The sequence below is a fragment of the Cryptomeria japonica genome, chromosome 3 (assembly GCF_030272615.1).
Source record: "Cryptomeria japonica chromosome 3, Sugi_1.0, whole genome shotgun sequence".
NCBI lineage: Eukaryota > Viridiplantae > Streptophyta > Pinopsida > Cupressales > Cupressaceae > Cryptomeria > Cryptomeria japonica.
In genome coordinates, this window is record NC_081407.1 from 806,602,768 (window position 1) to 806,625,472 (window position 22,705).

Below are 22,705 nucleotides of genomic sequence, written 5' to 3' on the forward strand. Positions count from 1 at the left end.
CTGCCTACAAGGGTTATACAGTATAACAAATGGATGTAAAATATCCATTCCTAAATGGAACTTTGGAAGAAGTGGTGTACATAGAGCAACCAGAAGGGTTTCTGCTGCATGATGATGAGACATTTGTGTGCCGGTTGAAGAAGGTCTTGTATGGTCTAAAGCAAGCTCCTAGAGAATGGTATTCAAGATTAGATCAGTAGCTAAAGGAGTAGGGATTCAAAAAGGGAAGTGCTAGTAGTAATTTGTACCTAAGGAAAGATGGGAACCACATGATCATTGTGGTTGTGTATGTAGATGATATTATATTTGAAGGCAACAAAGATACCCTCTGCAAAGAGTTTGTTGATCAGATGCAGTCAGAATTTGAAATTTCAATGCTTGGTGAATTGACATACTTCCTTGGGTTGCAGATATTACAACAAGATAAAGGAATCTTTATCTCACAAATCAAGTATGCAAAGGAGATGTTGAAGAAATTCCAACGAGAAGATTGTAAACTGGTAAGTACCCCCATGGTGACCACCAGTAAAGTGAGCAAGAATGATGAATCACTAGTGGTGGATCAGAATCTGTATAGATCCATGATAGGCAGTCTATTATATCTAACTTCTTCAAGACTAGATATAGTTCAAGAAGTATGCATGGTGGCTAGATTCCAAGCTGCACATAAGCAGTCACATATGAATGTTGTATGTAGAATCTTTAGGTATCTACAAAGGACACTCAGCTATGGATTATGGTATCCTAAACAAGGAGATTTTATGTTGGAAGCCTACACCGATTCTGATTGGGAAGGTTGCATTGATGATCGAAAGAGAACAAGTGGTGGTGCATTCTTTCTAGGTTACTGGTTGGTCTCATGGCATAGAAAGAAGTAGGACTCAGTCTCTCTATCTATTGTTGAAGTTGAATACATTGTTGTTGCTATATGCTACTCTTAGGTGCTTTGGATGAAGTAGACTCTCAAAGACATCCAGGTGGACATAACTAATCCTATTCTCATTCGGTGTGACAATTCAAGTACACTCAACATAGCAAAGATTCTGGTAATGCATTCCAGAACAAAGCACATTGCCATCAAGTATCATTTTCTCAAAGAGAAGGTTGAAGGACAGGAGGTGAGGATGGATTATGTCCCTACAAGAGAACAAGTAGCAGACATTTTCACCAAACCATTACCAGTAAGCACTTTTGAGTATCTTCAACACAAGTTGGGAGTTGTGTCATCTGTCTAGGAAGGATTTGTGTGACTCAAGGGGAGTTGACAATGGTCAAAGGGGGAGCTTGGTATGGATCAAAGGGGGAGTGTACAGTACCCTTTGTCATTGTGTCAAAGGGGGAGAAATGTACTAGTATATAGTGTCTTGCGACAAGTTGACATTAAGTTGTCATTGTTGTCAATCGGTAAGAAAGAAGGAGTGACCGACATGATGGAAATTCAGATGAGAGTGAGTAGACATAATGAAGGCTTACCAGTAAGGCATAAACCAAGATGAAGGTTGTGTGTGTGTTAACATGTTGAGCAACAACCAGTAGAGCAATAAACTATTCTAGAGGTTGGCTACCTATTTTGAAGAAGAGGCAGAATGTTAAAATTATCACAAACCACCAGAGGTGAAGATGTGTTACCTGTATAGTGTGCACTACTGGTTAGCAGAAGAAGAAGGTCTCACCAGTAAAGGTGTGTGCCGATATAAGTTTTCTTAATGTTCAAGTATGAACCGATTGTGTGTCGGTGAGCTGAGTGATTGACCATGGTGATGCCATGTGGAGCCAAGGTGGCAAATATGCAAAGGTCGGTAAAGCCACCATCGACATGGTTGGTGAAATAGCTAGTCAACATAAATGAAACAACCACAAATCATGGGAATGTAACTAACTAATGTGGCTTGAGGAAGAAAGAATGATAGAGGAATATTAGGGAGTACTTGGCCCCTGGATCAATGAAAAGGAAATAGCTGAGTGTTCTATGAGTTGACAAATTTCAAAGTAGGAAATCTTGTACCTGATTTCTATCTTTAGCAAGTATGCATTGGGAAATGAGAAACATGTACAGATGCATCCCTTGAGTATAGGTGATCAACCCAAGACAAACTAGATCAGATCTCATGCAGATTGTGTCATGAAAAGGAAACCCTAACCGCTCTGAATTTGAATTACTTTTTGGTGGGAAACCATGGGATAAAGAGATGAGCTCGAGACAGAGCAAGATGATGTTGTAGATAAGAAGAAGAGAAAAGAGAGATTAAGTGAAAACAAGAATTTTTATCCTTAGAAATTATTCTAAGAAAGTTGCAGACTAAGTGAGTAAGAAAATCGGCGAGAGGGTTTAACCGGTAGTGATTGAGTATCGATATAACTATAGTTTCACAATTAAGAATAACTGGCAAGGTGTGGTAGAGAAGACATCATCCAAGTGTGATACAATGTGTTATGAGACTGTGTGTGTGTGTGTGTGTGTGTGTGTGTGTGTGTGTGTGTGTGTGTGTGTGTGTGTGTGTGAGAGAGAGAGAGAGAGAGAGAGAGAGAGAGATAACAGAGGTCAAGAATCAGAGAGTAATCTCACAATCGGTAGTGTGAGATTCTATGGAGGAGAAAAGATTAGCAACCGACAGTAGGATATTTAATCAAGAGTTGCAGAATTCATTTCCAACAAGAAGCCTTAACTATATCTAAATTGTATTTCAATATACATCGCCAAGTTAGAGCTTGGTGTAGGGGTTAGTGCTCCTTGGGTTGGTGCCCTAAATATTTGTAATTTAGTGTTATACCTGTGAGGCTGGATTGGAGCAGTAGTCTCCAACAGCTTTTCTCACCAAGGTTTTTCTCACAATGGGTTTTCCTCATATATTCGGTGTTGTGAGTTGCATTTGTGTCATTGATCTCTTTGGCTTTCCTTCTTGCTTTACCAGTTTGATTGTTTAGTGCTTAAGAAGTTAAGTAGTATTCTGAAGTTGCTTTGAAAGTTAAAAATTTAGGAACCATTGATTCACCCCCATCTTAGTGGTACTTCGTGTTCAACATTCTCATGGTCTCAGTTATAGGGTTACAAACTGAACTAAAATTTCTGATAAACTTCTAGTAAAAGCTAGCCAATCCATGAAATGATCTTGCCTCTCTGATGCTTTCTAGCATAGGCCACTCAATAATTGCTTTAATTTTCTTTGGGTCCATCTTCAAACGATCCTTAGATATCACAAATCCAAAATAGACTAACTCATCCTTCATGAAAGTACACTTCTTAATATTGATCAGCAACCTCTCTTCTCTCAATCTCTGCAAAACTTGTCTTAACTGCAACAAATTCTCTTGTTTTCTCTTACTGAAAATTAGAATGTCATCCAAATACACAATAACAAAATTATGTCATCCATCCTGGGCAAAGGAAACCAGTATATCACTGTGATCTTGTTTATTGCTTTGGAATCAGTACACATTCTCCACTCTCCATTCTTCTTAGGTGCTAATATTGTTGGTACTGCACAAGGGCTTAGACTCTCCATGATCAAACCTTTCTTCAATAGCTCCTGCAATTGTCTATTTAGCTCTTCATTCTCTGTCAATGTCAACCAATGTACAACTTTGTTAGGCAAACTAGCTATGGGAACCAAGTCCATGCAATGACTAATACTTCTCACGGGTGGAAATATATTAGGTACATTATCTAAAATGATGTCTTCATATTTTGTTGGCAAATCTTTTATCTCTTCTGGTTGTTCTCCTTCTAGTTTTGGTTTCTCGGTCTTCTTAGGAATGAAGGAAAAACACACATTCTCATGTCTCAGTCCATCTAGGAATTTCCTTCCATCTACTAAACAGATTCTATCATTCATACAGACTTCATTCTTCAAAGGTTCCTCCAAGGGTAACAAGGTTTGCTTCATCCCATTGGCCACAATAGTGTATGTATTATTCCTCCCATCATGTATTGCCTATCTATCAAACTGCTAAGGTCTACCCAACAAAAGATGACAAACATCCATAGGCATAATATCACACAAGACTTCATCATGATAATTCCCAATTTTAAATTTCACCAAACATTTCTCACTTACTAACAACTTATGTTCATCCTTAGTCTATGCTATCTGATAAGGCTTAGGGTATTTCAATCTCTTCAATTTCAAATTATTCACCATTTCTTCTAAAACAAAATTATCTGAACTACCACTATCAATAAGTTTACAACACTTATGACAAGACAAACGCCACCTTTTCCCACGCTTTCTAGGTATATGGGGTTGCTTTGAGAAATTTATTTCCTGTAGCTTTCTGCAACTCTCGGCCTTCTATTTTGAATAGCATAAAAATGGGAGGAAATAGATGCTGCTATGAACCTAGCAATTGTAAGGAGTAGAAACAAACGGAGGTAATTTGGGGCATCTTCCAGAAGGGCGGGTTTACAAAATTTATGGAGAGATTTCATGGGAGGGATCCCACAATCACTAATTTTTTCTGCAAAAATTGGAGGAAGGGAACCCTGAAGATGGGAGATCAAACTATCTCTATTGATAAAGACCTCATTGCTTAGGTCATGGGTCTTCAGAGGGAAGGAATAAATTACTACATAGACAAAAAACTTGGCAAGGAGGCCATTGAGCGATACCCTAAAATGACAAAGGAGAAGAAACACTTGGTGAAGCTAAGTAAGACATACTACCTGCCTAGGGCTTTTGTTAAGACGTGGAGGGAGGTTCTCTTTTCTATTATGTGATACATTACCTTGGATGGTAGATTCAATAAAGTGTTTGGCTATCATTTTGTATTGCCCAACCATTTCAGGTATGATGAAAAAGCTAATATTCCATATTTCTTGATTTGTTCAATGAATGCTACCATTAATGCCCATAGAGAGAAACCTAAGGGTGATACAACCATACACCATGGTCTTATAGTTTTAATATACCACCATTTAAAACCCAACCAAATTTCCCATCCCTAGCCTTTTATCTCTGAGTCTGAGGAGGAAGGGTCGGATTCTGGTTTTTCAATAGGTGATGAGACTGATAGTGATTCGATAAGTGAGTCAGAGGAGAGTTTGGAAGACTCTGAAGCTAAACTTTGTAAGAAAAGAAAATAGGTGAGTACCAAAATATCCTCTTCTAAGGGTAAGAAAATATATAAAGAAAAGGTTTTCCAGAGTCACTCCTCCTCCTCCTCGGAGGTCTCTGAGGACTCTGAGAAGGATGAACCCCAGTCCCCTCAGAAAAATAAAAATAAAACTTCCATTTAGATAAGGAACAAACAAAAAAGGCAGTATGGTTATGAAATGGAATTGGAGGATAAAGTGCAGAGAAAGGATCCTGACGTCGACCAAAAAGTGGAGGAGAAGATCACAGGGGAAGGTTTTGATCAGAGGGTTGGTGGAAATGTTGATTAGATCACTAGTGGCGATATCCCCAATAATGAACAGGACAATCTTGGTGAGAAAAACCCCCCTTCAAATCCTCCCACTGAGGGTTCGAAAGGGTTTGTGGACACCCTCAAATGGTTAATCAATAGTCACAAGAAAGTTGTGGAGGATAATAAGAAGCTGACCCATACAGTCCAAATTCTAGAGACAATCAGTATTGGGGAAGGCAAATCTATGGCGGATTATGTTGAGGATTTGAGTAAAACTATTGTCAAAGCCGAAGAGATTAGAGATTCCTTCAACACTAGGTTTGAGAAAATTGAGAAGGCCTTGGCAGAGATAAAAATCAATGACAATGCTACAGACCAGAGAATGGCAGAAATTGACAATAAATTCAAAAAAATTGAAAAATGCCTCAAAAGAATTGTTGAACAAAGTTACAACATTCTGAAGGTCTCAGCTAACAATACCAAAATTCTCATCAGCAAACTGGAGAACGAGAAGGATTCCTTGGAGCTGGAACCTGACACTGAAGGTATGGGAGAGGTGCAAGGACCTAGAACGAGGATCATAAGCAAAAAGAAGGAGAAGAAGCCAAACAAGGAAATGGAAGAACTCAAAGTTGTTTCGGCAAACTATGACCAGGTGGTCAATATGGCGGTTGATCTTCTTAAGTCTTTATAGTTGTTGTTTTTTAGGTCTTTTCTCTAGTTATTATGCTTTTTTGTTCCTTTCCTTTTTTGTCTATTTGGTTTACTGGCCTTTTTGCTAGTCTTTTGTAAGATGTTTCTTTGCTGGTTTGGATGCTCTATGTTGAACTATCTTATGATCCTATGTTAAAGGTTTCGGGTCCTTAAAACCTGTTTTTCATATTAATCAAAATAAATTTACAACACTTACCAGATACCTTACATTTGGTCTTGAACAAATTCTTCCTCAACAAAGGCTCTTCATCTCATCCAGTATGACACAAAGCTCTCGTGATCAACAACAATTCTCCATTTTCTAGTTTATCGTCTGGTCTAGTGGGGTTTTCTTTCAAAAATTGTTGCTCTTTCGGTATTCTTTGTATGCTTACCCTCAAATGCATGATGTCCTTCTCCTCCACACTTAAAGAAGGTTCCTCTAAATGTTCTCTTGTCTTGTCTTCCAAAATTCTCATTCTGGTAACCATCTAGTTCCCTCCTTTGGTACAAATTTCTATCATCCTTCTAGTAGGAATTACCTTCTTTGTTCACTTCCTTGTCCTTGTTCTGATCTCTACTGGTTCCTCTTCCTCCTTGAAATATTCTTCCAGTAAATCTTCCACCTCTTCCTCTCTGCCTTTTCTCGTGTCTTTTATTTAACTTCTCTTCTACCTTTAGGGCATACTGGTAAGCCTCTTGAACACTCTCCAATTTAATCAAACTAAGTTCATCTTGTATAGATATCCACAATCCATTCAAATATCTTGCAACTTGTTCAACTTCATCATCAACATGTCTAGATCTTATATTCAACTTGTAAAATTCTTTGGTGTACTCCTTCAGACTAGATTCCTTCTATCTCAAATTATGCAACTTCCAGAACAAATTCACTTGATAATCAGTTGGCATAAACTTTGACTTCAACTTAGCAATAATCCGATCCTATGTATTAATCTTCTCTTTACCTCTTCTCTATCTATCAACTTGCAAATGTTCCCACCAAAGAGATGCATGACCTTTCAACCAAGTACAAGTATATTTCACCTTCCTCTCTTCTACAGTGCTTTCAAAATCTAAATACTTCTCCATCTTTGAGATCCAATCCATCAATTCATCCAAATATAACTTCCCATCATATTCTGGTGGGGTAAAATGAGGTTTAGTATTTGCCCTACTCAAAACCCTCAAAAACCTTTCCTCATTAGGATCAACCACCAGTGGGTTTGCTTATTTTGTTGAGTCTTCTTCTCCTTCATCTTCACTTACATCTTCGATATGTCAGCCTCTTCTCTGGGCTATCTCCACGGCTTCCAACCGGGCTTCTATACCATGCACCATTTCCATCACAGCAGGGTCAGTATTCCCATGTGCTTCACCATTACTAACTCCTCTGTAGCTGTAGGTTGGATCCACAATCCGCCACCCTACAACAAAATTTTAGGACACTCAACCTCCAAAATGAAACTTTTCTCTGATACCACTTGAAGCAGTCACTAATGAGGAGGGACCTCAAAGAGATCAATTCAAACTAGTTAGAAAAATTAAACACAATAGAAACACAAAGATATGATGGAGGCAATGCATAACAGATTATTTTATTCCATGAAAATTGATTACATCCAACTGGTAGCAACTAGATTACAACATACCGACTCATGGGCCTAGTAGAACATACAAAATAGGTCACACCTGGGACCTTGAATCTTAATATCTATCTTCTACACATATTCTAGCTACTTGATTCTCTATTGATTATATTCTAATGCACAATTACGATTATATATATCAATCCAAAGGATCCAATCAGCCCAAAAAGGGGTCAAAACCCGAAGAACAAGACCTAACGTGTAAAATAAACAAGGTCGGCCTCTACCAAGATATTCCTCTGAAAAATCCAAAGGATGAAACATAGATTGCGGGAAAAGGTCAGCCACATGCCAAGGAACATCGGAATCAACACCCAAGGCTCTACAAGCTTCAAAAGGGGTTCCGATAGATCACCAAAATAGGTCCAGGCAACCAGCAACAAGAACTGTCAACCGATAACAGGAAACTATCAAGGAAACCGATAGTGATATCTTGTCAGAAAATAATCCAAATGCGATGCGGTATGGAAATAAGAAAGATGATCAAAAATTCAAGTATAATCCAACTCCACAGGATCCGGTGAGCCAAAAATGAGACACATAGAAAGAAAAGCTAAAACTGCAAACATAAAGCAAAACAAAAAGAAAATATTTTTGGTTGATGCAAGATTGCTATGAACCGGGGATGCTCCTCCATCAGTTTTAGAGCTCCACAACAATGACCAATTAAAGGATGACATAGGGAGAGGAGAAAGGAGCTCAAAACCAAATTTGATAAAATAATTCCCATCCTTAGAGGGAGCCTAGATAGCGTTATCAACAAAGTCAAAATTGAGGAATCTAAATGGTTTGAGAATCCTAATAAATTCAATAGTAGAATCTCTTAAGGGAGAGAAAAATCCTCCATAGTGAATCTTCAAGTTGAAGGAAAGTAACTTGGAACCAAATATTCAACCAAGAAAACACCCATTTTATTCATTAGAGCCAACTCCAAAGACAAGCAGACGGGGTGGCACCTTAGAGGGGTAGTCAAAATCCAAGCATCATTATAGAACCTATTGTTTTCCCATCATCGGCTTGCCATAACAAACCTTTCTGAATAAGAATTTTTTATTTTACCAAATTGTTCCAGATGTGAGAACCTCTCAGAGGATCATGATGGTAAAGGAAGGATAAACCATTGCCACCATTAAGATATTTTTGTGAAATCACTTTAGTCCAATCATCCACACCTTTGGCAATTTTCCAATCAAATTTATTCATTAATGCAAGAATAAGGGATTTAGAATCTTTGATACCAAGGCCACCATTCAACTTACTAGAAAAATTTGTGTTCCAATCCACCAAGGAGATTTTGTTTTTAAGTTCAAATCCCAACCATAGAATTTTTTGTTGAATTTGATCCATCTTCTTTTCCCAAGCCATCAAAATATGAAACCAAGATAAGAGGTACACCACAAAGCTTTGGAGAGATTCCTTAAGAAGTTGAAGCTTGCCTACATTACTAAGAAAGGCCCCTTTCCAACCAACTAGATTTTTCTAAAATTTTCAAGAAGGTTTGAAAAATAGAGTTCTCCACTTTGGCCGAAGTGAGGGGTAATCTCAAATATAAATCATGGAGGCAATATGACAATCCAAAACCATGGCTATATGATTTTGAATAGGAAGAGGAACATTCATAAAGAAAAGAACATTCTTACCAAGGTTAATAACTTACCCCAAAGCAGCCACATAGTTTGAAAGGATAGAGGACCATCCTTTAGCCTTGGCCACAAAATGATTTCCTAGCAAAAGGGTGTCATCAACAAATTTTTGATGGGAAATGACTAACTGGGAGGAGGATAGGTTAATGCCTTTGAGAAACCCTTGCAAAATTTCCTCATCAAATTTTCCACCCAGAACATCCACCATGAGAATGAAGAGATAGGGAGTCAAAGGGTTCCTTTGTCTCAAACCACCCAAGGAAGAAAAGTAGCCCCAAGGGGATCCATTAGCCAAAATAAAGAACACAGGGGAGCTAAAACAATCCTTGGTCAATTTCAAAGTTTTACCCTCGAAACCAAATCTATTGACTTTCACAAGGAAGGACCAAGGCACCTTATCATATTCTTTATAAATGTCCAATTTTAGGAGCACATATTCCTTCTTACTATACTCCATAGAGTGAAGGGCTTCATGAACCAAGAGAAAAAACATTAGAAATTTGACAACCTAGAACAAAACTCTTTTGATCATTATGAGTTGATTTATCTAGTAGGGGCTTTAATCTATCAATTTTTTTTTTGAGAAAATCTTATAGAAGTATTACAAAGGCTAATAGGTCTAAAATTAGACATAGAATTGACACCCACTTTCTGTAGAATCAACAAAATATGTGTGTGATTGATCTCTCTAAGAATGCACGTGGAGGAGAATAATTCATGAGCCACCAATGTGACATCCTTACCCATGGTATCCCAAACATCTTGAAAGAAAAAAGGGGGAAAGCCATAAAGTCCTGGGGATTTGAATGAACCCATCAAGAAAGCCACCACCTTGACTTCCTCCTCGAAAACTTTACATCCAAAAGACAACAAGTTCTCATTGGTAATAAGTTTTGGGATGACATTGAGAAGTCTTTTCAAAATTTCATCTTCCTAATGCACTTGAGGGGGAGGGGTAAGAAAGGTGGAGAAGTAAGACAACACCTCCCTAAGACCTTGAGAAGTCATCTGAAAATTTGTTAAAAGTAATAATGTACCTAATTATTGCTTTCTCAATTGTCTCCTTATTATCATTGATGCATCCAGTTACATTTATGAAGTGGCTTCTAATGAATCAAATCCACATATTGCATTTATTAAACTATCTAAATGTAAAGGCTAATAATTTGGATCAACTTCAATGTTATGCTTCTTCTCCTTAGTCTTTGATGGTACTTTCTTCTCAACTTTTTACTTTTCTTTGTGATGCAGGAGGATTCCTGGTTCATAGAAATCTTCCATCTACCAAAAATATTTTCTTTCTGTTTGCAATTTCAACATTTCTTTCTATGTGTCCTAGATTTGGCTTACCAGAACTTGTAGAGTTGGTTTTACTTGGAGACTTTATCATCTTCCTTATTCCCAAACAATGGAGCATTTGGATCTTTTTCTGGCAAGTTATCACTACCAGTTTCCGAAACAATTTCCTATTACCGGTTGCCTGGACCTATTTGCATTGGTGATCTACCTAATCCCTTACATAGCTTGAGGATCCTAGAGCATTGATTCTAATGTTCCTTGGCATGTGGATGACCTTTTCCCATGATCTACACTTCATCCTTTGGTGGAGGTTGACCTTGTTGGTTTTACACGTTAGGTCTTGTTGTTTGGTTTTTGATCCCTTTTTAGGTTGTCTGGATCCCCTTGGATCGTATAAATCATTGTAATAGAGAATTAGAATGTAACCAGGAAGTTAGATTGAGCATATAAGATAGATATTAAGATTTGAGGTCCCGGTTGTGACCTATTCTATATTTTGAGCATGTTTTAGCAGGCTTGTGAGCTAGTTTCTGTAACCCGGTTGTTACCGGTTGGTTGTAAATAGTTATCATGTTATAATTCAATTTGTTCTGCATTGCCGTCATCATGTCCTTGTGTTTTCCTAGTGTTTACTCTTGTTGACCAGTCTAGATTGATCTCTTTGAGGTCTCTCCTAAGTGGTGACTGCTTCAAGTGGTATCAGAGTGAGTTTACGTTCCTGAGATTGTGTTGTCTTGAGAATTTTGTTGTAGGGTGGTGGATTGTGGATCCAACCTGAAGCTGCAGAGGACTGGCATAAAGATGGTACAAAGAGGAACTAGGAATGGTGGAGCACGTGGGAATGCAAACCCTATTATGATGGAAATGTTGCGAGGAATAGTAGCCTAGTTGGAAGCCGTGGAGACAACCCAGAGAAGAGGCTGACACATTGAAGATGTAAGTGAAGATGAAGGAGAAGAAGCCCCAATAGATCAAGTAAACCCACTAGTGGTTGACCTGGATGAGGAAAGGTTTTTTGAGGGTTTTGAGTAGGGTGAATACTAAACCTCATTTTACACCACCGAAATATGATGGAAAGTTGGATTTAGATGAATTGATGGATTGGATCTTAGAGATGGAGAAATATTTTAATTTTAAAAACACTGTAGAAGAAAAGAAGGTGAAATATGCCTGTACCCAATTGAAAGGTCATGCATCTCTTTGGTGGGAACATTTGTAGGTTGATAGACAAAGAAGAGGTAAAGAGAAGATCAAGACATGGGATCAGATGATTGCTAAGTTGAAATTAAAATTTATGCCAGTTGATTATCAAGTGAATTTGATCCAAAAGTTGTAGAATTTGAGACATAAGGAATCTAATGTGAAAGAATACATCGAAACATTTTACAAGTTGAATATCAGATCCGAACATGTTGATGATGAATTTGAACAAGTTGCAAGATATTTGAATGGATTGTGGGTGTCTATACAAGATGAACTTAGTTTGATCAAATTACAGAGTGTTGAAGAGGCCCACCAATATGCCCTAAAGGCAGAAGAAAATCTAAAAAAAAGAAATGAGAAGACGTAGAGAGGTAGAGATGGAAGGTTTTTGGGAGGAAGATTTCAAGGAAGAAGAGGATATACCGAAGGTAAAGGAACCTGGACAGATCAGAACAAGGACAAGAAAGTGAACAAAGAATATAATTCATACCAAAAATATGATAGAAATTTCTACCAGAAGAGAGAACCAGATGGCTACCGGAATGAGAATTTCGAAAGACAAGACATGAGAGTATTTAGAGGAACTTTCTATAAGTGTGGAGGAGAAGGACATCGTGCTTTTGAGTGTAAGAAGATAGAGAATTCTAGAAGAGAAGCATTGGTGGAAGAAAACCCTACCAGATCAGATAATAAACTGGAAGATGGAGAACTATTGATGATGAGGAGAGCTTTGTGTCATACCGGGAGAGATGAAGAGCCCTTGCAGAGGAAGAATTTGTTCAAGACCAGATGTAAGGTATCTGGTAAGTGCTGCAAAGTTGTTATTGATAGTGGTAGTTTAGATAATCTTGTTTTAGAAGAGATGGTGAATAAGTTGAATTTGGAAATATTGAAACACCCTAAGCCTTATCAGATAGCATGGATTCAGAATGAACATAAGTTGTTAGTAAGTGAGAAATGTTTGGTGAGATTGAAAATTGGGAATTATCATGATGAAGTCTTGTGTGATATTATGCCTGTGGATATTTGTCATCTTTTGTTGGATAGACCTTGGCAGTTTAATCGACGTGCAATACATGATGGGAGGAAGAATACATACACTATTGTGGACAATTGGATGAAGCAAACCTTTCTTTCTTTGGAGGAACCTTTGAAGAGTGAAGTTTGTACGAATGCTAGAATCTGTTTGGTGGATGGAAGGAAATTATTGGATGGATTGAGACATGAGAATGTGTATTTTGTCTTAATTCCTAAGAAGACTGAGAATCCAGAGCATGAATACAAACAACCGAAAGAGATAAAATATTTTCTAACAAAATATGAAGACATCATTTCAGATAATGTGCCTGATGGATTACCACCTGTGAGAAGTTTCAGTCATTGCATGGACTTGTTTCCTGGAGCTAGTTTGCCTAACAAAGTTGCTCATTGTTGGTATTATGGATGTGTTGCATTGGTTTTGTCATTGATGTCAACACTTATCAACACTTAACTTTCTGGAGATCTTTGGTTATGTTGAACCGACACATTATGTTCACCGGCATGTTCAGTGACTTATGCATAGTCATTGGTATTTAGTTCACTGGAAGGTTTCATTGTTCACCGGCACTGAGGATGATCTGTTATCATATGGAGATTACTTGGTTATGTCAAAGACATGGTTTGGACACTTGTTTTGGTGATTTGGTTATTGGTCTAATCGAGTTGGCACATTTGCTATTACCGGCAAATTGGTCTAGGTTATGGACTGACATGTGTTATCTATTCTAGATCAGCACGACATGTTATGGAGATGATTTATTGATTGGTTATTATTGTAAATGCATTGAGCTGACATGATGCATCACATATTGATTCATTTTTAATTGATTTAATTTTAATATTCTTAGTAAGTTGACCTACACATTTGGTCTTAGGTTTTGGTATATATGTAAGATCTCATTTGTGAGATTATGTGTAGAATGGAATGTAATATGGTATGGTAAGGTTGTGATATTCGATATATGCAAATATAAGCAGAGCCACTCATGCAGACATCATTTAAAGATTCAAGGAAGGTATGAAGGAGATAATCAAAGCCTAACCAGTACTGAATCCAACATATGAAGATTCTATTTTGAGCAATACATTATCTAGGATTTAACCATCCTACTATAGTCATTGCGACTCCCATTTGAGTAGTGAGCTCTAGGCAGTTGGCCTTTCTGGATGTATAGACCCCATTTGTACACACATACTATCTACAGTAGTATCATTTGATTGTGGGTAAGGTTTCTCACCATGGTTTTTCCCCTTACAGGGTTTCCACATACAAATATCTGTGTTATGTGTTGTGGATGTTATTTCTCTTTCTGTTTCATGCATTAAGTTTCACCAGTACTGTTATTAACTATTAATCTTTCAACCGACATTAAGTTTGGTTTACCGGAATTATGCATCAAGTTTGATTAAGTTATATTTGGGATGAAATTAATAGACAACTGTTTCACCCCCCCCCTCTTAGTTGCCTCTAGGTCCTAACACTCATCGGATGAGACCGACAAAGAATGAAGAACTGAATAGACAAATGAAAGAGTTGTTGAAGAAAGGTTTGATCAGAGAAAGTCAAAGCCCATGTGCAGTACCAACAATATTAGAACCTAAGAAGAATGGACAGTGGAGAATGTGTATCGATTCCAGAGCAATAAACAAGATCACAGTGAAATATCGGTTTCCTTTGCCTAGGATGGATGACATAATGGACTGTTTGAGGAGAGACAAATACTTTAAAAATATAGATTTAAAGAGTGGATATCATTAGATCGGTATTAGAGAAGGAGATGAGTGAAAGACAACATTCAAGACAAATGAAAGACTATATGAATGGTTGGTGATGCCTTTTGGGTTAAATAATGCACCGAGTACTTTCATGAGGCTGATGAATGAGATATTGAAGAAATTCTTGGGTAGGTTTATTATTGTATATTTGGATGACATTCTAATTTTTCAATAAGAAAAAAGAGGAGCATTTGTTGCATTTGAGACAAGTTTTGCAGAGGTTGAGAGAAGAAAAGTTGCTGATAAATCTTAAGAAGTGTACTTTCATTAAAGATGAGTTAGTCTATTTGGGATTTGTGATCTCTAAGGATGGTTTGAAGATGAACCTTGACAAAGTAAAAGAAATTATTGAATGGCCTACAACGGAAAGAATTGGAGAGGTAAGATAGAAATTTCAGTTTAGTTTGTAACCCTATGACTAAGACCATGAGGGGAGATCAGAAGGAAGGCAAGTGGACCCTGGAGCAAACAAAATTTTTGAGTTGTTGAAGGAGAAGGTGACTGAGAAGCCTATGTTAGCTTTACTTGATTTCAATAAAGTACTTTCAAGTGGATTATGATGCAAGTGGAACAGCAATAGGAGCAGTCTTGAGTGAGGAAGGGAGAGCAGTAGCTTATTTCAGTGAGAAATTGAATGATGCCCGGAGGAGATATTCAATGTATGATGAGGAACTTTATGCCATAGTTCAAGCCTTAAAGAAGTGGAAACATTGCCTGTTTCCTAAGGAGTTTGTGTTGTATATGGATCATCAAGCTTTGCAGTATTTGAATAGTCATAGTAAGTTGAACCAGAGACATATGAGATGGGTAGAATTTTTGCAGAGTTACACCTTTATGTTGAAGCATGGAAGTGGGAAATCTAAGAAATTTGTTGATGCATTAAGTAGGAGAAGGAATTTGCTAACAGAGATGAGAGTGACAGTACTAGGATTTGAGGAATTGAAGACCTTGTATGATGATGACCCAGATTTTGCATAACCTTGGAGAGCATGTAGAGAACCAGTTATGATAGATAGAAGCAAGTGGTTGGATTACTTCATTCAGGATGGGATGTTATTCAAAGGAGTTCAATTGTGCATACCTAAGAGTTCTATGAGGGAGAATCTGATAAAGGAGAAACATAGTGAAGGATTAGCCAAACATTTTGCTATTCACAAAACAGTAGCATTGGTGAGTGAGCATTACTTTTAGCCCCAAATTCATAAGGATGTTAGTAAATATGTGAAAAGTTGTAGATTTTGTCAAGTTTCAAAGGGTAGTAGTCAGAATGTGGGATTATATAAACCTTAGATAGTACAAGTAAGACCGTGGGAGGATATAAGAATGGATTTCATACTTGGATTGCCTAAAAAACTGAGAGGGAATGATTCTATATTTGTGGTAGTGGATAGATTCTCGAAGATGGCTCATTTCATACCTTGTAAGAAGACATCAGATGCATTACATGTAGTAGACCTATTTTTCAAGTAGTGAGATTGCATGGATTACCTAAGAGCATAGTTTCAGATAGAGACACTAAGTTTGTTGGCTATTTTTGGAGAACACTTTGGAAGAAGATGAAAACAAATTTGAAGTTCAGTTCTACTTTTCATTCATGGACTGATGGACAGACATAAGTAGTTAACCAAAGCTTGGGAAATTTGTTGAGATGTTTAGTTTGAGATAAAAAATGGAAGTTGTGATCTGATTCTTGCACAAGAAAATTTTGCCTACAATAATTTGATAAACAAGAGTATCGAAAGAACACCTTTTGAGATTGTTACCAGAGTACACCCTAGAGGTATGTCAGAATTAATAGATATTAGTAGTGAAGACCGAAGAAGTTCAAAAGAAGAAGAATTTGCAGATCACATGAAGGACTTACATATTCAAGCTAAGAAACATTTGGAGGACATGAATAGAAAGTATAAGGAGAAGGAAGATGAGAAGAGGAGACATAAGGAATTTGAAGTTGGCGATAAAGTGAATGTGTATTTGAGAAAATAAAGATTCCCGATTGGAACTTATAATAAATTACAGATGAGAAAGTTTGGACCTTGCGGGATTTTGAGAAAGTTTAGTTCTGGGAATGCATATGAAGTGGAGTTACTAGATAGTCTGAGTATTTCACTTGTGTTTAACATTGCAGATCTTCATGAGTATCATGAACCATAATTTAGCTAGGGCAGTATTGCAGACTTGGAGAAACAGTTTCCCCGGGAGGAACTAGATCATATTGAAGACATTTTGGATAGTAGGATTGGGCGTAGTACCTAGAGTAGTCAATATAAGGAGTATCTTATGAAGTGGAAGGACAAACCAATTGAAGATACATCTTGGATTTCTCAGGCAAAGGTAGACCACCTTGGTTTTCCTCTTACCCCAGCAAAGTGAGAGACACACTTTTTCAACAACCTTGGATGTCTGATGCAGGAGCATCCCCAGTTTATAACAATCTTGCATCAACCAAAAATATTTCCTTTTTGTTTGAAATTTCAACATTTCTTTCTGTGTGTCCCAGATTTAGCTTACCAGAACCCGTGGAGTTGGATTTTACTTGGAGACTTGATCATCTTCATTATTCCCAAACTGTGGAGCATTTGGATCATTTTCTGGCAAGTTATCGCTACCTATTTCCGAGACAGTTTCTTGTTACTAGTTGACAGTTTCCTATCATTGGTTTCCTGGACCTATTTGCATTGGTGATCTACCAAATCCCTTTCGTAGCTTGCGGAGCCCTGAGCATTGATTCCAATGTTCCTTGTAATGTGCTAACCTTTTCCCATGATCTACACTTCATCCTTTGGATTTTTCGGAGGAATTTCTTTGGCAGAGGCCGACCTTATTGGTTTTACATGTTAGGTCTTGGTCTTTGGGTTTTGATCCTTTTTTGGGCCAACCGAATCCCCTTGGATAGTATAAATTATTGTAATAGAGAATTAGAATGTAACCAATAAGTTAGATTGAGCATAGAAGATAGATCTTAAGATTTGAGGTCTCAGTTGTGACCTGTTTTGTATTTTGAGCATGTTTTAGCAGGCCTGTGAGCCGGTTTCTATAATCTGGTTATTACCAGTTGGTTGTAGATAGTTTCCATGTTATAATTCAATATTTTCTACATGCCTCCATCATGTCCTTTTGTTTCAGTTGTGTTTACTCTTGGTGACCGATCCAGATTGATCTCTTTGAGGTTCCTCCTAACCGGTGACTGCTTCACTTTGTGGGGGTCACTTCCAAAATGACTAATGATCTCTTCTTTCTGACTAGAGGCATTGTGTCCTCTTCTTCTTCAAGTCTTCTTTTATCTCTTCAACCTTAGTCCTTTTAGACAATGTATGGATATAAAATTTCTCCTTCTATACTTGTTCATTTGAGGAGTTGGTTTCTACTTCTTCTACCTCAGGCTTTGGATTGTCCTTCTTTCTTATAGCCCTCTTTTTTTTTTTTTCTTAATGCCTTCTTCTCACTTGTAACAGACCTAGATAGGGTTCTAGAGGAACATATCTTTACCAAAGAGGAGGTAGACAAAGACCTATTCCTTATTTTTCACTATTTAGATGACCCCTTAACAAGATTCACACCAAAATGTTTTATTACTAGAGGCAAATCAATCTCCTTGTACAACTTTTGCACCCTTTTATCATGTCATTTCTCTAGCTTTTCCTTACTCATCCTATCTTCAATTTCCCTGACTGTACCAAATCTAGGTCTATTTGGGTCAACTAGTATCTATATGTTTGTAGCAATGTGTCTTTCAATATCTTTTGTAGATACCTCTCAAGTTAGCTCTGTAATCCTTGTTGTCCTCAATGGCCTCAATATAATCATTGTCTCTATCTACACAAATGTAAATACATCCCTATACTTTTGAATCATATTCAAAGGAAAAATTTATCTTTCTTTCATAGTGGCTTGGAGATTCTTAAAACACCCATAATATAATGTATTTTATGCCTTATTATCAATTGTGAAACTCCTAATGTGTTGTCTAATTTTTACTGCTATGGGAGAAAACTTATCCCAACCATGATCTTTAGCACCTGGAAGACCATTCACATTCATGAACATGAATGCCAAACATATAATAAAAAATCTATATTTGAATTAGTACTTACTTTTCTTTGTTCTTTCCAAGTTCTCTAAAAATTGCTCCCTTATAAGCTCGGATAGATCAAATCTCTCTTTGAAAATCATGATCTAATGTGAAATGTAAATGGCTATAGTAGTTGTAGAACCCTCCCAGTTCTAGTAGTAAATCTTGTATACCATAATCATCATCACATACTTGTTGCATGGATCAACAATATCTTCAACTATTATAGCCCTTCCATCTGACTTACCACTAGTCAACTCTGCAACAATGTCATTCTTTAGCAACCTCATCAAAATCATATTGGTGCAACACATACCGGTCAATGTCCTAATAACATCCCTAGTTATCTTGTAGGGTTCATCCAAATATATTATTTCCTCATGAATCCAGCTCAAAATAATCTTAATCCACCCTTCTTCATAGCTAAAGTCTAAAAATTTCTTCCAAACATTCAAACCAATCATTTGAATATTCTTATATTGTTCCCTGAATATAGTCAAATCTTAATCCACTCTTCTTCATAGCTAAATCCTGAAAAATCCTTCCAAACATTCAAATCCATCATTCGAATATTTTTTTATTATTTCTAGATATCATGAAACTTCAGGTGACTAACCTCCTTTAGCTTTGCATGAATGTGTGCCCTAACATCTTCAGTGTATACATAGTCAATTGGAACCCTTGAGAATGTACCTTCTTTGTAAGTCACTATCACAAAATATCCAGATATTTCTTGAACACGGGTCATGGCTTCAATTCAAGCTTGACAACAATCTAGGTTGTTGTTTCACCTTTTTATAGAAATCACAAAGAACCTAGGGAAAAAATTTCAAATGCACTAATCACACAAACAAATTGTTTGCATGCAAGATCTCTCAAGATATAAATATCACAGGTGATCAAAATTATTTCAAAATACCCATTTATCCATTGAATGAACCTACTCAAATTTAAGCACTAATTAATGCATTTTATCATTACAACTCATAAAGCTAATACTTTGTTTTACCACTTTTTACAAACAATGATACAAACCATCAAAAAAATCCAAAAACTTGTAGAAACACCTTCACAACCTCTTCCATGAGGAAGACAACTTAGCATCCAAACTGCAAGGGGGTTCATAAGATCCTCTTTTCGTCCTTCCCCTTAGATAGTACATTTTGTCTAGTTATCAGAAGAGGAATCTACACCAATAGTAAGTGCAGACCCATCCTCACTCTTATCTTTTGCCTTGTCATCTAGTTTCTTCACCCATGTCATCTTCACCTTCTCCTTTTCTTCACTAAAAGTGATTTTCTTTACTGGACCACTAGACTTCTCATTCTTTCCTCTACAAATATGTACAATTTTATTTCAATTATAACAAGTCAAACCTTGTTCTAGACTATTTATATTCCTTTTGATGTTTGACCTACACTCAATGGCCTTGTGCCCAAATTTTTTGCATGCATAATAATATCCATTGAATGACTAAACATTTATACCATAGTTTGTATTCACATATATTCATTCCATAGAATCCTACTTCTACACTCATTTCCCTTATACCTAAACTTAGCACAAGTGTAGCATTGACCATTAAATGACTAATATATAATCTAGCTTCTACATTTACTAGCACTATGTCCAAATGTATTGCATGAATAGCAATTACCATTAAAATTTTAGGAACACGTCATTTGAGTAGGAGTACTGCTTATGTCAATCTTCTTAGTCTAGACATGAATGAAACCTTGTTGATCTTTGTTAGAGTATTTCAATTCAGCTTTGACATTTTCCTTTCCTTTGTCTCTTTTACTAAACCTCTTAGAACTTTCACCATTTTCAAATCCAAGTCTACCTTTATCTTTGTTTTTCTTATGAGCATTGAGCATCACATCAATCACTTCATAGCCACTTTTAAGCTTCAGACTTTTGCCAATTTATTCTTTAGCTTCCTTGAACTCTTTCTTTATCATATTCACTACTTCCTCAAGTTTCATATATTCTCCAAATTTGTCATGTAGATTTGTTTCAAGGGCATCAATAGCCCCTCTTCCTTCATCGAGTATCTTTCTCATATGGTTGATCTTCTCTTCAACTTTCTTCCATCTTTTCTTCTTTAATCCAAATATCCTAGAGCTTGTCTCAATTATCTGTCCATTTTTATAACAACATCAATATCTCATTCATTTTATTCCATAACATCCAAATCATAATTCAACATAGTGTTCAAAAACCTAGATCTAACTTAGTTGTTAGGTTGTTGCTTCAGGAACCTTGCTCTGATAGCATTTATTAAACAACATTTGATGCTAAGAGGGAGAGTGATTCAACATATATACTAAAACTTAATTAGATTTAATATTTTTACTGAACATTCATTCCATCCAACACAAGCATGAAAGTGAGTAACTAAAACTATAAAAGAAACCACACAACAAGACCAAGATTTCTATGTGGAAAACCTAAACTGGGAAAAACCCACAATGAAAACAATCTCACTATATGATAAATTGATTGCAATGGTTAGTACAGAGGCCAAGAATCTTGTTTCCCTTTAGATGACTTGCGAAGCTAAGGTTTACAACCTTAGGGAAAGATACAAAAATAGACTTTCATACACTAAAGACCACTTCTTTAGGGCAAGATAAAATACTCCATATACAAACACATCAATAGAACTAAACTGTAGGCAACCACATCCACCAAAATATTGATCATAGTCCATGATTCAAACCATCTCTGAAATTGTCTGCATCAGTTCTTTGTAACACTTCTAGACCACTATACTACTTCATATATAATTTGCACAGCACATTCAACTTATCTATCTATCTTCATAAGTATTCCACCCTTTATATACCAACAACCTCAAGGAGACTAGAATTAGGTTGGCCTAATTAGGTGTAAAATGTAATTAACAAATAGTCAGCCAATAACAAACTCCAATGCATATCCAAAAGGCAAAATGAGACGTTTAAGGACTCACACCATGTCGGTACACCTTTCAGGCCATCCTAAATTATCTCACAACACACTTATGTTGCTTTATAGATTTTTATGCACATGTATATACAGTTTCTAACTTTGTCTAATACCAAATGTTGAAACCAAAATAAAGATCATCTATATTTTATTTTGCATGTAATAAAAACTCAAACTATATGATGATAAAATTCTTGATCCATGATCTTTATATCAAGTAGAGAGGGATATTTATATTAAGCAAAATCTATGGGAAAACCTCAAGATACAATAATAGCAATTAATAAAATTGCTAACTTCATACTTGCAATGACTTTAACTAAATAATGTAATATAAAAAAGCTATGCTAAAAAAATTCTTATGTGTATAATTAAGTTTCTTTAATATTAAGTCTTGGGGGATACTACCTTGCTGAGATTGGATTCATCTTATCTCTTCAATGTATTGATCAAAGAACCTTTGGATGCTCCTACTTTACTATGATTGTGAGAATAAGTTCATACTCTCACTAATGTTAGTTACATGAGAGGGGGGGTGGGTGAATCAGATAAACTCACAATACAAAATATTCATCAGATTCAACCTCAGTAGAATTTACTTGATATGCAACTATGACTGTAAATCATTCAAACTCATAAATTGATAAACTTGAAACATCAAAACACATTTAACACCAGATTTAACGTGGAAACCCAAATAGGGAAAAACCACTGTGGGATTTCGGACCCACAAAGAAAATATACTCTTCTAGAGTATGCTCGGTTAAAAGCCAATCCCATTAAAGATTACATAAACACATTGCTAGATGTCACCCGGTCAAGGGATTTCCCTTAGATTTATCAGAATATTGCACTTTGTTAGAAGCGACCTTGTCAAAGGATTTCAAACACTCATTCAGAATGTTACCTTGCTAGAGGATTTACAAATAAGATTGTTAGGTCCACTTGGTTAAGATATTTCCTATCACTTACAAAAATGAATAACATTAATAAAATATATCTGCAACTTCACATCT